The sequence below is a fragment of the Pteropus medius genome, unplaced genomic scaffold (assembly GCF_902729225.1).
Source record: "Pteropus medius unplaced genomic scaffold, Ma_sr-lr_union100, whole genome shotgun sequence".
Classification (NCBI taxonomy): Eukaryota; Metazoa; Chordata; class Mammalia; order Chiroptera; family Pteropodidae; genus Pteropus; species Pteropus medius.
Window position 1 is genome coordinate 480,225 of NW_024350396.1, and position 17,993 is coordinate 498,217.

A 17,993-nucleotide genomic window follows, 5' to 3' on the forward strand; every position below is an offset into this window, starting at 1 on the left:
CGGGGGGGCGGGGTAAGTGATTTAAACTCAACCCTGAACAACTTTTCTCATTTGGGAATGGAACGTATACCGTTAAAGGCAGAAAACATTCTCCAGAAAGAATACAGTCTGCTCTCCGTACTCAAAAATCTGTTCCTTAGCCCTGACTTTCACGTAGCTAAAATCAGCTCTCACTGAGTTTGGAACTTAAAAATATTTTAAGCAGAGAAGCCTGTCTTCGGAGGGAGGGTATAAAACGCCTTCGAATACGTTTGCATCCAGGCTTTGTGTGAAGAAAATAAAGTGCTTCAACAAGTTGCATTTTTGACGATACTCAACCCGTAATAAAGGTTTCAAACATGGAGGGAGTGCCCGTTAAAATGGAAGCCCATTAAACCAAGGCCAGCTCCCCGCCCTTGAATGTTCACTTCTGGGGGTCCCCCAGGGACAGAATGGGGCCCTGTGTCCTCGCCCTGGGCTTTGTGTTGTGTGCTAGTGTGGAGACCAGAAACTTTAAACATATTAGTACACGGGAAAAAAAATAAAAGTCCCACTTCGGAAATTAAATTAAAAAAAACCACACACGCACACAACATAGTTATCATCCGTCTACATTCCAGGCTAAAAAAAAAAAAAACAGAAAAAAACTTTGACAATGCTCAAATCTATTTACTTGGTAGTTATATTTAATAGCATCATATACCTGCGTTTCTCCACCTTATAAAGCAATTGGTCATTTATCAAGTATCTTTTCTATTCTTAGATTTGGGTAAAGATTAGCTGGACTGCTGGCTCCAGGGCCCAATGTACAATAACCATGATTTTACTTAGAAAAAAATTCAAAAGAGAGCAACGAGAAAAAAATATGTCAAAAAAAAACCCTTAAAGGGGAGTGGTGGAGACCGCATCAAAACTTTGCAGGCATCACTATGAAAAACCAATAATCCTTGAAACCCCTATAAAATCACTGATTAAAAAAAAAAAAAAAAAACTAACTAAAAATTCAAGCTCATTCAAACGCGGTGATTTAAAAGTGACGAATTAATTCTGCAGTTGCTCCAACTGGCCCTCATTATTTTCTTACTCTTTAAAACTGCTTATTTATGTATATTCAACTAGACACATCTCTGGGTAATAGAATAGTGGACTTGTAATCTGAAAAAATACATGTATCTTGGCAGAGGCCTCGGTGAAATTCTCACGTTCTTAATTGGAGGATATTGTTAAGATTCAAATTTTTTTTTTTTCCCCCTGCAGTTAGGGGATGGAAGCCCACCCCGCCCCCTACCTTCTGCTCATCTACGGGGGAAAATGCATCCTGATATCCTCGGGTTGCTGTTAACCCCTTCGTGCAGCAACGACAGGCGAAAATAATTGTGCATCTACCCCCGCCCCGAATGATCTGACGCTTTGTGTGGGCTCCGCTGTCCTGGAGGACAACACGGAGCATCTCCACTGCGAGCAGGCGGCTCTCATCCTAGCAGCTGGCGTTGCTTTGTTCTGTTCGAAAGTGAGGGCTTTAGACCCTGGTCACTGCGCCTCGGGTCAGTGTCCTAAGTATGCGCCGGCGGGTCGCCGGCACGACGCCTACACAGACTGGGGACTCGGCTTCGCAAGGAGAACTAGGGCGCCCCAAACTTTCTTCTTGTCTCTCTCTCTTTGTATTGTTTTTTTTTTTTCCTTTTCTCTGCGCCCCCTCAAATCAAGATTGAGTCCCAAGTATGGGAAGGGAGGTGGCTCGCACCGCGTCCCGTAAGAAAACAGGTACCTGCGACGCGCCCGTGATGCTGACACCCCGCCAGTGGTGGGTCCCCTCTCAAATGCACCGCGGAGCAGCCCAGGAAAACGTCGCCCCTCGCCCGCACGCGCCCCATGACCAAATAGAAAAAAAACTCAAATCGAATCGAAAGGAGCGTCCACACCACCACCTTGCGGATACTGCTCGCAAGAACAGCACCTGCTCATTAGTTGGATAACCGCCCCCCCAACCACCAACGCTCACCCCAGTTGGGATTGGCTCAGATGACAGGTTGGGCTCAGCCGTCCCCGCCCATGAGCCACGGGCGCCACTATGCGCGCACGCAGCACTTGAAGTAGCTTCCATCCCGGCACGGCGGGGTGCCCATCACGCCACCCTCCCAGGCCAGGGGCCTCTGACACTACCAGTCCCCACCAGCCCAGAAAAAAGCAGCGGGGCTCCCAGAAATAGCAGGGCCCACACCTGCCAGTCGCTGGAGGAAGGTCTGAAATAAGGAGTACCACAGCTCCAAAAAAAAAAAAGCCACCGGAAAGCGACAGGAGAGACGCAGAGGACGTCCTCCCGGGTCCTGGCCCTCCCCGCGGCGCGTCCGTTCTCAGGGTGGTCCCCGGGAGGCCGCGCGATGCGGGGCTGAGGGACCCCGGCGGCCGCCCCCGCCGCCCCGGGCCGCAAGGGCGCTGCGTCTGGCGACGCGCAGGCGGAGGGATGGAGCTCGCGGGCCCAGGAGCGCGCGCCGCGGGGCCCACCGGGGACGGCCCGCCGGGTCTGCCTGAGACCCCGCGGGGGCAGGACGCTTACCGCTCGTCGAAGGGGGGACAGCCGGGCGGGGCGGGGGCGGAGAGGGCCGCGCGTCCCGGCGACCAGCAGGCGAGCGCGCCCGGGGAGGCGGCGGGCGTCCTGGAGCGCGGGAGGGGGAGGGCGCAGCCGCGGGTGGGGGCGCAGGCGGGGACCGCGGCCCTCCTCCCCACCGCCCGCCCCCGACCCCCGCATCCTCTGCGGCCGGGCGACACCTCCCCGCGCCCCCGCAGGTCAGGCCGCGCGAGCGAGGGCGCAGGCCCCGGGCGCCGCCGCCGCCGCGGCCTTGGGGAGGGGGCGGGACTCAAGTTCACTCGCTCTTGCCCGCGTCTCGCAGCCCCTCGCCCGCCCCCAGCGCCCCCCGCCCGCAGGGTGCGGCTTTGGCGGACCTTCGCCCGCAGTTCTGGCCTCGGGAGTGGAGGGGGCCAGGCCGAGCCGCGCGCGGGCGGGGGGTCGGGATGACACCGGCCCGGGAGAGCGTCTCGGGCGGCGGGGGTGGGGGAGGGGAGTCGGAGTCGGGACGGCGCAGAGCTTTGTGACCGGGGGTTATCTGTGACGCCGCCCGGGGATATGGGGGCGCGGGGGGGGTCCGCTTACTGAAACCGGCTCCCCATCCCGCAGCCCCCACCACCGGCGAGGGATGGCCGGCCGTGCGCCTCGCGGGCTCTGCCCGGAGACTGGAGCTCTCTGTGGCCGCTGGCGGGGACCCGCATCCCCCGAGACCGGGGCTGGGGCGCCGGGCGCCTGTCCCCGCAGCTCTCAACTTTTGTGATCCTCCAGCAGCGCGGGCAGCTCGGAGACCGTGCCGCGTGCCCCTCGGAAAGGTCCAGGCCAGACCCAAAGGCATCCGAAGAAGAAGGAAAAGCACCAGCCACCCCTCCTTTCCGCCTGCCTCCCCCCTAAATCCACACGCACAGGGAGGGGGGAGGGGAGCAGGTGGCCCGCTCCTCAGCTTTGCAGGAACGGCGCTGAGCCACCATCATTTCGCCTTCGCCCGGGGTCTCCGGCGCGCCCGGGCCCTCCCCAGAAAGCCCGCCAGGCCCTAATCAATCACGTGCGTTAATTCGTGCCTCACACAAGCCGTCATGTTATCCCAGGCCGACAGGGGAAGAAGGGGGTGGGGGTCGCCTCGTGCAACCCCAGCCAAGCCCGTTTTCCTTTTTCTCTGTCTGGTTAACCCTCTGGGGGAAAAAGCACCCCAGGAAAGTGGGAGCTGCCAGTCTCCTTACAGCGGGACCTGGGGAAGCCCCTGGCAGCTCACAGTTCGCAGAAGTCGTCCTGCCTCGTCCATCCGTCTCCAGCCCCGGTGTGCAGGGAACTGGCGCTTCGCTCCGTCTCTCCCTGTACTGCAGATATATATTTTTCCGTTCGCGTCTCCGCTACTCTGTTCTGTTTATTAGTATGTAAGACGGTGCTACTCTGTAAACATCACACGCGGCCCCAGAGCCGTTCGAACAGCCGATTGCAGCGCCATGCTCCCCAAACCACGGCGGTCTCGATTTTTTCTTTTTTGAATGCCAAAGAAGGAAGGAAAAAAAAAAAAAAGAAAGAAAGAAAGAAAACGGCCAATGTTCCTGTGCAGATGTGCATGAGGCTTGCACAAGACACGCCGTCCATCTCCGCGGCTCCCCATTCCCACCCACACCTAAGAAATAGAGCGACAGATGGGAGAAAGTGCTGTCCACATTTTCGGAATAAAACATTAAAAATACCTGACGAAGTAAAAGCGGAAACGTTTGCAGGAGAGGCTTATCAGCCTCGGCTGGGCAGCGCACAGCAGCCCGAATGTTTCGAGGGCTTAAAACAAACAAACAAACAAACAAATAAATAAATACCACCACCCCCCCCAGAGACTACACGTTGAAACGGCACCTACCTGCGTCTGGGAGCAGCGGGTCGACGGGGAGTGCTCTTTTTACGCATCCAGGTTTTCCTGGGAGACCGGGGTGCGATTGGGGAGGGAGTGTGGACTGCAGGCGCCTGGGCTTTTGCTCCGACCCCAACGAGATGCGCCCGGTCGGGAGGAATGTCAGGACCCCGCGACCCCGGCTCCCGGAGGGGAATTCGTGGCTTCCGCCGAAAATCGTCTCGGGGTCGGGAGGGAAGCGGCCGCGCAGTGGGAAGAGGATGGGCAGAGCGAGCTCTGGATAAGAGAGGTCTGTGCTCAGACACAGCCGGCTCTGCAAGTCGCGGCTGGAGGCAGCAGCGGTCCTGGGCTCTGCCTGCTCCCCCTCTGCTATTGGACCAAACTGAATGAAATTCACCGAGCCAGCAGCCAATAGATGTCGGCGGTCGCTCCAGAGCCCTCAGCCACAGCCACCGGCGGATGCGGAGAGCAGCTAATCCCAGGGCACACCGGCCGGACCCCAGGGATTCCCGGGGCCCCGGGGGGTGAAACAGGTGAGCACCGTCGCGCCCTCAGCCGTCTTGCCGGAGGCGCACGAGGAAGCTGGCGCCTGGATTTCTCTGCGCCCCGCAAAAGCCCTCCACAGCGAGCGCGCTGCAGTCTGTGCGAACGCCTTTAACTCTTTGAGATCGAGGTCCCTCCCGGGCAGGGCCTGCCCGGTGGTCAGGCTGACACATGTGTCTGTCTTCCTGGGTGTCATTGTGCTTTTATATCCGGAATCAAAGATATCTATTTCGGGGGCGGGGTGGGGGGGGAGCATAATTAGTATAAAGATCTTTAAAGGACAAGAACCTCTCACGGCCAAGTGATGGTTTGGTGCATTTCGATTGTTTCTGTTCTTACACAGCCATGGTTTTGATCAAGGAAATATTGGCGATTTTCTTGGGACTGGCCCGTTATCTTTAAATACCCTTTTTGGCTTTGGAAGTGCAAGAGTTGCTCTTTCTCAGCCAACATCAAGTTCGGTAATGTGACCGGCTGTTTGTCATGGGGTTAGAGAGACTCGGCTTAAATGGGCAGGGTCTGAAGCCCGTGGTTCATAAATGAGGGCACGCGGTGGAGCTTTTTGGCCATATGAGCACCGGCTGTCAAACTAGGTTGCTTGGATTCGAGTTGCCTTTGACCTTAGGCGTGTGCTTAAACGCTTTGTCTCGATTTCTACACCTGGAAGAGGGAGCGCATAAAAGTAATCACTTCATTAAGATCCTTGTGGTATGAGCCGAGTTAATAATACAAGACTGGTCAGGTGAGAAGCTCTAAGTTAATGTTTGCTTTTCTCAAAGTTGTTTCAGAGGCCTGTGAATGTATTTATAGAAGGAGAAGAGTCAGGTCCCCTCCCCATAGGACATCCTGACAATTGCTTGTGTATTTAGGAAGCAGACGTAGGCACCCAACCTGCCATTATTTGCTGTGACAGCATCCTTAGGGATTTCTCACAAGTGTTAAGAGAAGAAGTCTTGGGGAACACGGCCAATATTGGGGAAGCTGATGGACACTGAGTCAGGGACCTGGATTCATATCAAGTGTCTCCTCTTGCTACTTTTGACATGTTGGAAACTCTGTGACATTTTGTGAATTACAGAGAATAGAACTATTCAACAGTGACAATAATATAATAGTCTCAAGTGGGTTTCTTGGGATGATTAAATGAGATAATATGTACAAACACTCTTCAACAAAAAGAAGTGTGCAAATATATATATATACACATATATATGTATATATATGTGTGTATATGTGTGTGTGTGTGTGTATATATATACATACACACACATATATACACACATATATATATATACACACACACACACAAAATATATATACACACACACAAATATATATCCGGTAATAGAAGAAATATTTACTTATGTAAAAAATGTATTTCGCTTACTATATATTTTCTATTATTGGATAGTTAACATTCAGTAACACCATATTATTGATAATAGCTATTGTTTCTCCCACAAATCAGTAAAGTAGATTGATGTAGATACAAAATCATAGGTCTGGAGATAGACATATTTATTTCCCCAAGTAGACTTTAGAAGAAGCTCCATTTGAACACAATAATTTATAGCAAGCCAGAAAAGCATTGGCTTTGCCATCATGTATAAATCGATTGATTGATTTATAAATTCGTCACGTATATTTTGCACATAGGCATAATCCTAAGCACGGAAAGTGTATTTACAAAGCAGACAACATCCGTTTATTTTCGAAGAAGCATAAAGTCTAATGGATAAAGGAGCTAATGACCTAAGAAAACACTGTGTGGTTCTAAGAAGATGTGAAAAAAATCCTATGATGTGGGAATTCACAGGGCTCTGATCAAGGAGGGGCCTTTTGGAGACGGGATGGGGAGTAGGCATGGATCTAGAGCAGAAGCTGAGCACGGAGTCATGGGAAGTGCCCGGGTAGAGGCATGGCGGCTGCAGCCTGTACGTGCACATCTGAAGTACAGAGGGTTCTGTGTGATTAGGCCACAGATGAAAGAGAAGAGACAGCAGACCAGAGGCTAGGAGGGATCATCTGATTTACTTTAGGGCCATCACTCTGGTGGCAACATGGAGAAGGAGTTGGAAGCAGGGCAAGACCCAAAGCGAAGGGTGTATTTTCTGGGACCGTTGCAGGGATGGACGTTAATTAAGAGGTGGGAGGGGGAGGGAGACAGGGAAGAAAATATCAGTGGGTGTGAGGGAAAGCGGTCATTTCTGAATGCGTCAGGGAAGCACAAACATGTGAGTTTGGACGCAGCGTGAGTCAAACTTTCATGTGTGTCAGGATGGGGGTGGGTGGGTTGACTGGCAGAACCCTTCTCTAAGATATGTCACCAGGGAGAAGGCAGGCAAGCACATGTCCACGTCTGTCTTAATGATCTGAGATTTAAAAAAAAAAAAAAAACACAATTAAGCAGACAGAGTAACTATTTTCAGAAAGAGTGGATGTATAATTTTCCCTAATTCGAAGCCCATGAGACCGGCGGGGTCGGAAGACAGAGAAGCAAACACGCCGTGTCTTAACCGGTGAGAGAACGGATTATAACGCAGTGCAAAAGAGTTTTAAAGTTTTGAATCCGGGATTCTTGGAAGAGAAAAGGAGAGGAGTCTTCACACTTTCGTTTTAAATCCGAGAGGACGACGAGATAGGAAGACACGGCACAAAAAGAGATAAAATAATAGGGTACCGGAGAGAGCTGCCGATACGCCAGCTGGGTCTGGCACAAGGGAGCCGGGAGCAAGCTGAGAAATCGTGGATAGTGAGCTGTTGCTCTTTCTGATGATTCCAATCTCATTGTCCCCATCAAGCACATTCCGATATTATGTCCTCGTCCCCTGTGTGGATGAACCGATCCACCCTAAACGCAACATTGCTTACACCAGCTCGGCTCCTGCCAACGCTAGCTCACATACGATGCTTAAAATGAAACACAAATACCATGAAGTAGAATAATCATTATTAGCGCTATGGTCATATACGCTGTTTTCTTAATGAGCACACGCCATTGGAGATCCGAAGAAGCATAATGTGCAAGGTGCTTAACGACTAGTAAGGTAATTAATCAGGTTCTCCGGTTACTAAAATCCAAGGCACTGTATGGCATATGCCATCTTGGAAGCATATGGGAGGTATAGCACGCTTCCTGTAGAACGTGAGAAAATCTTTCATATGTGCACAAAGTTTTATGGGGAATTGGGGAGCACAGGTGAGTGAAGTGGATTCAGAGTAGGCAGAGGTTATGAACATTCAAGGTATCCAAGAACCAGCCAGTTAGCTTGTTAAAACATCTGTGCCTTTGGAACTCAACAGCAGAATTCAGATCTAGCAGCTCTTGAGTTCGTCCTAGGAAGCCGTACCTATAGGGCCGGCTCAAGTGAGGTTTTTCTAGGAAGTCCTTAACTTAAACCCTGAACATCGTAATGCAAAGTTCGTGGCATTTATGGAGCGGAATAATTAGACTTTCATCAAACCAAATTACGGAGGGTCGTGAACATCCATTGATGGAAATCATGGCTGGCATTAGCACGGGACAGAGGCACAGATGAAGCTTCCGTGACCTTACTCTGAAGCGTTTCGAAGAGTGGCTTGTAGCGAGGACCTTCTGGAATAGGAAAGCACAGTTGGTGAGCTTCTGCTACGTTCACGAACTGAGGTGGTAACGGTGAAAATGAAAACCAAGAAACCAGCAGCATAAATCGTGACAAGAGCGGAAATGGTCGGCGTTAGTCGCAAATGGGTTGGGGCACTAAAACCAGAAGGAACTAGAAGGTCGCCTCATTGGTGCCATATGGGAAGGCTGAGAGGCATATGCCGAACCAGCGGAGTGTGCATGGGAGAACAAACGGGCACGGTAGCTTGAGATGCTGACGGGTCATAAGATGAAAACGGTCCCCAGTCCTCTGGCCTTTAGAAGAATGACCTTCGACCTCCATAGGAAGCATAGAGTAGGATCGATCGATCTGAGAGCAAACCCCATGTAGATCGTCTTTCATATTTCGGTCCCAAAAGGGACAGTGTTAGCTTAAAAGGAGGGGCAGGTCTTTGGGGCGACCGATGTTGACTGGGGTGGAAGTCGAGGTCAGGCTTTCAGTCCAAAAAGGAGTGGGCAGAAGTCAGCTGTGTGCATGGTTGACAGAGGTTGTAAGGGTGATACCACAGCTGCATTGCGTAACCGATGGCTAGTGGACACATCTCGACCGAACGTGTCCTGATGAGGAAGTTGACACCGTGACCACGGACGGGAGAGAATGGAGGTGACCAATTGAGAGGTGGTCGGGTTGAGCCAGGCTTGTTCTCAAGAAGTTTGAACATCATTGTTTTTATTCATTCATTTGACAAACACAAATCCGAGAACAGTGGCTTATTCCAAGAACTCTTTAAAATGCTGAGGATGGATAAATGAGACATACCCTCAAGTAGCTAATTCCGAAATATTTTTAATCAGTGGTTTTTCTTCTCAGAACAGCTGTCTCACTTTATGTCCATGTGTCTGTTTATTTTTTTATTATTTACGTTTTGCTTTCATTTACCATCGTAGACACATTCTTGGAAAAGTCTCTGCAACATTTTGATGGTAAATGCTTGGGATGGTCACAATTATATGAGATGAGTTCGTGAATTGTAATAAATTTTAAAAAGAAAAGAATAAGAAATAACCTTTAAATTATAGATAGATGATAGAGATAAATAGATAGATGATAGATAGATAGATAGATAGATAGATAGATAGATAGATAATAGATAGATTAGATAGACAGGCACCCCTCAGACAGACAGGCAGATATATTGCATGGAACTAATATTTAACTAATATATGTAACTAGGGCATTTAACATACTCAATTTATTACAAAATATTTAAGTAGTAGTATTCCCAAACTGGATTTAATGAATAGATTATCGTATAAGATAGTTAACAACATAGATTCACAGAAATATGCTAGAGGCCTTAAAAATATTTACTCTCTTAAGGTTTAGCAAATTCCATTCTGTCCTATTGTACATCCACAATCGCTAAATGAAACCCATCCTTTCAATGGTAGAAAATAAACTTCACACCAGCCGAAGATGAATCATCATGAATTTCAAATTAATGTCAATCACTTAAACTCAGAGTAGTTTAATATAAATACCTTGTATTAACATGTTAGTGTAGCTATAGAAATTTAGTTGGAATACACACAGAGTTGGTCTTATCTATCTCCATCGGTTTTGTAGGTAAAGATTCTGTAAGATTAATAAAGCTTTCAGGAAATATTTCAAAGTTTGTGTTTTCTAATGAGAAGGTGGTACATTCCCTTAATTAAATTTTCCCACCTGAGAAATGAGAATTACGAAATCCTTGTGGGCGAGACTCCTCAAGTCTCATAAGCCTTCGTCCTTCGGACTCTGTTATGTTAAGCCCATAAAACACTGTTAATTATGTAACATGCACACACTCCACAGAGATACGCTCCGTACTGACTTTTCATCTGATTATTTTAAATTCTCTCCCTGTGTATTATTTCATCCCTGGGCACGAAGAGCCTAAATGACTTTTAAATGGCCCTGATTTTTAAAGAGTATTCAAGCTCTTGAATTTCACTACATGCATTTGGGGACGAGAAAACCATTAACAACTGCTTTTGTATGAAAACCAAGGATATTGAATTCCAAATAAGTGGCCCCCAAATAGTTAGAATGCATTTTTAAGTGATACTTCACAGCCACTTACTTTCCTTCTGGTACAGTCCAAGATTCTGTGAAGATCTGTCACGATGTCTGTGTCCTTTGGACAAATAACAACACACATCAGACTTCAAAATTATGAAAAAAAATATGCCTAAAACTTCCGCTCTCTCGTCACTGGGAGTTAGATAATACGTGTGGGCGTATATATAAATTCACTTATGTATTTACATGGTATTTATATTTGGTAATTGTATCTAATATAGAGAGTTATATATTATGTATATAAGGACACTACTTCTGTTCCTACTCTCATTCTTTATATGTCGGATAATCTATATTTAGAAAGAAATATAGAGAAGGGGGAACGAAATGTGAAGTGGCTTCAGTGTGCTTTGTAGGCTGATGCTGGAGACATGTTAATCAGCCGTGGGAACCATCTGAGTGCGGAAACTGAGCATCTCTGCTGACTCTGACGTGGTTTACGGTTTTAGTTTGAAAAAATTAGGGCTGACCAAATATGATTAGGACCGTGTGTCTCGTCATGCTTCGAACGCCAGGTTCATTTTGGAAATTCTATTCTAAAATAATCATTTCAAGGTTTTTTGCTGTCATTCGTTGAGCAGACAGGGAAATGGTGTTTTGCAAATAAAGTCTCGCAAATAATGCTTTGCATGTCTTAGAGCAGCAGGATGACAGCTAGGGATGCCAACGGATCTGTCGTGTGTGGGGTGTAATCTCTGCTAGGAGGCCTTGGTATAGTAGTCATACTGTAATGCTTTCCTGGCACAGACAGCCCCATTCTGAAAGGATGGTCCTCAAAAGTCACGTCCACAATTACATAGGGAACTGATGAACCCGAGCCATGTCTTCACGTCGGAAACCTGAGGGTGGCTTTTGGACAACAGGCAGCAGGGAGCCGAGGTCTTTAGTCCAACAGCCCATGAGAAGGCAAGCCCCACCAGCAACTGTGCGATGTCAGGAGTGGATTCTTCCCCACGTGCGCTTTCTGATGAGACCGCACCCCCGGGCCATCAGCCGTCCTGCAGCCGGTGAGCTCTTCCTGGCGCATGGACTCAGCTAAGCTGCGGTCCAGCCGCACAGAAGCCGTGAGGCAGGCAACGTATGTCTCAGCCTCCAGGTCCGTGCACTTCGTTAGTCGGTGGCCGATCGGCAATATGACTTAAGCGCAGATTGATGCATCGATGTATGCGTGCATGGATACGGACACGGCTGGCAGGAAATAATCTGCAGCAGACACAAAGGTAAAAGAATGCGGACCGAGTCAAGCCAGTATCTGGCTAAGTCCGTCACGATTTGCAGAGCGGTTGCTACAGCTCGTTTGGACACAGCGTAGGTGAACGAACCACACTCAGACGCACATCGTGTGTTCGGAAAGCCTGCCAAGAGGTATCTATCAGATTAGGGGAGAGGCAGAACGTGACAACCAAGTCCCCAATTCCTGCACCAGGCGAAACCGATTTCCCTCAGCCTGGCTGAGAACTGTTTAGCCCTAAACGACCCCTTAGAGTTTTGTTTTTTTTTCAGTTATCACATCAATGAATAATCAGCACATCCGCCCTCTGTCTCATCAGCCCAGCACCGAGCAGGGCGTGGGACTCTTGGGAATATGATCCCATTCCAGAGGACTTTCAATGTCTTCAGATCACCGTGCACCGCCCCTGAATCTTCACTCAGAAAAATTCCCCAGTCCATCTGCTGTCAAAGGACCTTGACTATGTGAAAGCAGTTAATCCACTCCCACTGGCACAGAGAGGGTGTGTGTGTGTACATGTGTGTGTGTGTGTGTGTGTGTGTGTGTGTGTATTTTCTTACAAGATCGTTATCCAGTTCTAGGCACTCCACAGCAGAGTGATGTGGGTCCATGACTTTGAGTCTTTGAGAATCATCTTCTTTCTTGAATAGTCTCACCAGTATGTCCCAGTCCTAAAACAGCGTGCTAGCAATTCTGAAAGGATGCTCGTAGGAAGACAACTCTGGAATTGGAGAGAAAGCTTATCAGAAACTGGGAGAGCATTTCCCACATGCATCATCTTCTTGAATATTTTTCACAAGTGGACGATGTTTAAGCTCTCCATAACGTAGAGGCTTGCAGACCGTGTGACACATGATTTTGATTCATGGAAGAGCGATTTTAGCCACCCATTCCAACGTAAGGTTTTCCCCCATAGCACCAAGCAATTCTGAGACATCAGTTGGGTGTCTTACAATTTCACTCAATGTTGGCAGGACCTACTTGGAGATAGCATCCGGTTTTCCAGCTTAAGAGCTCAATCCCACAAGACTGCCCTCCACTTCCAAGGGTAAGTCCAGATTGTCAGCGGTGTTTCTAAACATCTGGCTATCTCAGAGGTTCCCACGATCCCCTCCTTCGGTTGCATAAGTCAACTAGAGTGGCTCAACGGAACACAGAAAACTAGTATACTCGCTACATCACCAAAGGGGATAAATCAATAGCCAGATACGCGGGGCGAGGTCTGGAGCAAAGGGGCTTCTGTCCTCGTGGAGTTTGAGGCTTGGCATGGTGACACGTGAAGCGTTCTGGTTCACCGGAGTCCTTTTTGGTATTTATGGGGCTTTTGTTACACAAGGAGAATCCTGGACATTCCAAGGGTCTTGGGAGCTGTGAGCCAGGAAGCGTGGCTAAAATTTAAATATGTATTTCTTATAAATCACAAGACCACAGTAGCTGGAAAAACTATGAGCAGGGCATCAAAGGATTCTTTTTCATACACAGAAGCAGAACACATCAAAATACATCAGTGAAATACTGAAGACGAATTTCATGCAATAGGGCTTAACTGCCACGCAGTGGGACATGGCAGAGGGAAGTAGCAACGCTATACTACACACTTGCATTCTCGAGAGGGGCGATGCCACTTTCGAGGAGGTAAAACCTGGTCCTTGAGGGGTAAAAAAATCCCTGCCCTTTCTACGTATAAAGATATATGTGTCTGTGTCTCTATAGACACACGCAGTACATAAGCAGATGATGACTATGCCTGCGATATCAAAATAACATGAAGAAGGAAAATTAGGAGAAGATGCCTAAAAAAATTCTGCCTGGGGGTGGGACAGAAAGAACCATAAGCTGATAAATACCGATACAAGTCACCGAATGTACGAGTTAAGGCACAAATTGTAAAATATTATTATTAGTTCTTCAAAGAGCATCCATAGCCGCTGACCAAGAGTGACTCAGTGAGAATTAATTCATGTGCACGGGCTCAGAGTCGTGTGGGACACTTTAATTAGTGCAAGAAATGTGTATTTCTGTCATCGGGGAAATAAACACAAAGCATGATATCATGCTGAAAAATATTTGACGATCGGGTCTCTGGGACAGGGAGCGCCAACTCTTGTGGCATGTCATGGTTTCCATGGCGAGGTGACTGGACCCCGGCCAGCAGCCTGCGTGAGCGTGAGGACACGGGAAATGGAACGTACGCGGTGTCCATGGCGATGTAGCGTTTCCCGCGTGCAGAGGTAGCAGACTCGGGAGCGCAGACGACAGCAAAGCATCGCATCGTCAGCCCGCGAAGGGTCTCAAACGTTTATCACCTTCTTAAGCAGCGTCTTTAATTTTAAGATGGCATGATTACTATTTCAATGGAGGCCGCGTCTAACAAGCACATCTCGCAATTCTCGACAGGTGAGCCATGGGCCAGGGGGAGCCGGGTGCCCAGCAAGAGAGCGAGAAACCGAGTGAGTTAGGAGCGGAGATATAAATGAGCCCTTTGTCAGGTAGGGCTCACATGCCTTGACCATGTGAGAGCAGTTAATCCATCCACTTCCACTGGCAGAGAGAGAGGAGAGAGAGAGAGAGAGAGAGAGTGTGATAATTATTCTCTTTTATTATTAGTTATTGCTGTTCATCTCTTAGTGTGCCTAATTTATAAACTAAACTTTATCAGAGGTATGTATGTATAAGGAAAAACAGTAGTTGCTGGCATCTACTGGGGGGCTTGGGACATGTCCCTCTCAGATAAGAAGCGACTGGGGGACTTGGGACATGTCCCCCCACAGATAAGAAGTGACCCCTGTATCTGTTTGTTGACTCGAGTTTACTTTTTCTGTTCCTGAGTTTCTTCGAGTTTTGATGGCTTGTCACAAACTCACTTTGCTCCACGTTTACTGTTTTCAAGACACTGTGACTCGTCTAACGTAAACCCTTTTTAATCTGGTCCCTGTGACCATTCATTATGTATCCAGAACTTTCTAAAACAAGCATCCTTTCTGCTAACCGAATGTGCATGTTTAAAAAGTTCGTAACTCTTCATAAGTCTTCAAAAGGAGACACCGCCAAACCTGCCATATCTAAATGCAAATTTAGATGTAAATAAAAATGCGAATTTGGATATAATGCAACAGGCGATTGGTTACTCTCCTGTCCTGAGACCCCTCCTTTTCCAAAGGAGATGGGGTCAAGTTCTCATGATTTGGGAGTGGGGGTGAGGATGGGATGGGCAAAAGACAAACTGAGGCATGGAATTTTATGACCAGGTTTAGGGGCCAGGTACTAAAGTTGCTCGCAATGATACTTAAACGTATTACACAATACCTTCCTATAATTTACAGATTTTAGCTGTTCTTTTCTCTGATAATGTTTGAAGGTTCTATAAGAACTTTTCAACAAAATGAACAGTGAACAAAATGCATGCAGACATTTTTCTTGGCCCCCCCCAAAGCTCACCGAGGTCTAGACATTCCAGTGACGTTCAGAGAACATTGACCTGTCACTCTCTTACTTGGGATGAATCAGCCACAATTACTGTATATCTTCTGAGTCAGCCAGAGTCATCAAGAGAATATGCTACATCTGTCAGTTTGAATCGAGGGTTGGCAAACTTTTATTTGTTAATCATAAGCCAGTGACATTTGAAACTCTAATTAAAGGATTTGAAATGAAAAGAACCCCCCCTTTTTTTTCCGTGAGATTATGGAGGTTTGTCTTGTTGCCAGAGAGGAATTTAAACATCTGCATCACACTTTCAAAGGATAAATAAGGGCGACACAAACTTTCAGTTGCTTTTAGTCAAACCTTCCATAAGATTTCGTTCTTAGAATAGGTCCTGCTTGCTCTCACCGAAGGAGACACTTCGGTACAAGTAACACGGAGATTGAATTTCAGCATTTGCAATGGGTGAATATTTTATTTTATGAGGGAAAAAGGTAGGCAGGAAACAATTTGTGAACTTAACCAAAGAAATGTGCTAAATTTGATTTCTTACTTTCACTTACGGGGAAAGTAAGTGAAAAATGCAGGAAGCTCTCCCGGAGAATACTATGGCCATTATGCAGATTGAAAAGCTTTCTGCCCACAAGGTCGTCCCTATTTACTTTCACAGAGTGGCAGTCGAAAGGTTTCGCGGTCCAAGTTTGATGGTTTAAAAACCTTTATGAGAATGATGCTAGGTTTTTTTTTTAAAGCCATGCTCAGCAGGGATTTTTTTCAAGCAGGGATCTCTCTAGACCCTTCTGCTGGTTTTAATGGAGTGCTCGTTCCGTGCTCATCTAACTGTGTGTGACTCAACGGGCGTGGCTAACCATTTACTGGGGACGGAAATCACGGAGTTAAGAGGCTATGCGTTCAAAATAAAAACATGTTCAAGAACCCTTTGCCATGATCCACCACCACACTGTAGAATTCCAGGGAATTCTGTTTGGATTGGGATCAAGTCGCTGAGTTTGGGGTGGCAAATTGCTTGTGTCAGGTGTAAGTCGCTCACATGCGATGCACGTGTTTATTCCGGGGAGTCGGTAATTCTGGGGGGGGGGAAGCATTCTCCACCAGGAGAATCAGTCACGGCGTATTTTGATGGCTTCCCACACAAACGTTAAGGCCGGCGACCAACTTGAAACAAGAGGCTGCTTACGGTCGTTGTAAAATATTCTCCCTCTTTGCAGATGGCATTTGTGGTGGACCCTACATTTGAGCAGTGCCTTCGAATGTATGCGGGTGAGTTTCCGCTGTTTACAGCTGGGTTTCCCCAATCTGCTTTGGTTATTAACATTTGTGCAGACTGGGCAATTTGAGCATCTGTCTGCAAACTACCTACGTTAAGGCGATGTAACTCTGAGGAGCCACAGAGAGAAATCAGCTGAGAGAAATGGTGTGTGAAACTGGAGAAGCCGTCAGGACCTGAGCTTCGTTTCAATGTTTGCAAATCTGACTGGGTCAGCCACATGGCCTTTTGAATTTTTGAGAGGCTTTCTTTATCTGTGAAGATAAATAAATATATGGCTACATATAACTATTTGTAAGAGCGTCTTCCCTTGGGATTGTTCTCGTTTAGAAAAGGACAAATAATCTCTTGTCTTCCCAGCTCGCACTCAAGAACCGAGTGTTCTTCCTCAACCATGTATTGAAATGCTCTACTGTTCATCTCCAAACAAATCCAGACAAAAGGAACATGGCCATGAAAGGCGCGAAGGAAACTCGAGACCCAAGACCGTCGGTTCTGTTTCTGGGTAAGTCAGGGGGCACACGAAGTTGAAATTAAGGTGTTTCGCTGTTTTGTTTTGTTTTATTTTTAGAAGTGGATTGGCTGCCCCGATAGGTCTGCAGTCATCTGAATGGAAAACGCACTCGATTTGTTTTGCTACACCTTGAAATTGAACATCCAATTTGGTCTGCCCATTAAGTCAGTGTTGATTTGCTCTGGGCGCTACGACAAGCTTCAACCAGGCTGAAGGATTTAAAGAAAAAAAAAAAAGTTTTAAAGTCACTGGCGTCATTGAGGGAAAGTTTTGATCTCAAGACTATAGAAAGACGAAAGAAAGCACATTACAACTTTTCCTCCAGAAACTAAAATACGAAAGATCACGGGAAGAATTCCATTTAAAAATGCTTTATCTCCTCTTCGACGTAATGGGCTACCCCAACCAGGATTTATGCCTCTCTTCCTCCTGTTTCCTTGTTTAAAAAAAAAAAAATGTAAAGACTAGAATTAAAAAAAGAAAAAAAACCCTCCCCCATAGTTACACCAGGCCTTCAATAACGACGTCATTTATTTAAGCGCGGGTGATTTCTGGTCAGCGGGCTAGAGCTGTCGCACGAGAAGTTATTGTTTATTGTTTATCGAGCGTCATGCCCCGCGCTATCCGCGTACAAAGGCGTTACGTAGCTCAGACTCATTCTGCAGACAGAACATGGAGCCTGAGAAAGGCACAGCGTGACACTTCAGTCAGCAGCAAGCGCCACATCGAACGTGAGCGACACTCCGTCTCCGGCAGGATAGGTTCGCTTAGCGCCATACATTCCCGTCTAAGGAGCCCACGTCACCACACTTCATCTGAGCAGTAGTCAGAGATGTGTGTGCCTGAAATCGCTCGGAATGTCGATTGTGGGATTGGCCTTTTTTTTTTT

The 17,993-nt window shown here is 47.6% G+C and overlaps 1 protein-coding gene and 1 long non-coding RNA gene across 12 annotated transcripts in view; one reads left to right on the plus strand and one right to left on the minus strand.

Annotated features, from left to right (window-relative positions):
• The window catches only part of NLGN4X (neuroligin 4 X-linked), a 247,268-nt gene extending 242,725 nt beyond the window's left edge, over positions 1–4,543 (minus strand). For 3 of the 6 annotated variants that reach the window (XM_039839641.1, XM_039839634.1, XM_039839640.1), the window contains exon 1: positions 4,410–4,543. The gene's annotated coding sequence lies outside the window, so the exon portion shown is untranslated. The other 3 variants (XM_039839638.1, XM_039839636.1, XM_039839635.1) reach the window with 3 other exon arrangements.
• Positions 4,544–4,799: 256 nt separating this feature from the next.
• LOC120584066 (uncharacterized) overlaps positions 4,800–17,993 on the plus strand; it is a 23,366-nt gene continuing 10,172 nt past the window's right edge. For 2 of the 6 annotated variants that reach the window (XR_005647944.1, XR_005647946.1), the window contains exons 1-4: positions 4,800–4,933; positions 14,277–14,368; positions 16,532–16,583; positions 16,951–17,095. This is a non-coding gene — a long non-coding RNA (uncharacterized LOC120584066). Of the gene's footprint in view, positions 4,934–14,276; positions 14,369–14,425; positions 14,458–14,596; positions 15,768–16,167; positions 16,341–16,531; positions 16,584–16,950; positions 17,096–17,993 lie in introns of those variants that run through there. The other 4 variants (XR_005647945.1, XR_005647949.1, XR_005647948.1 and 1 more) reach the window with 4 other exon arrangements.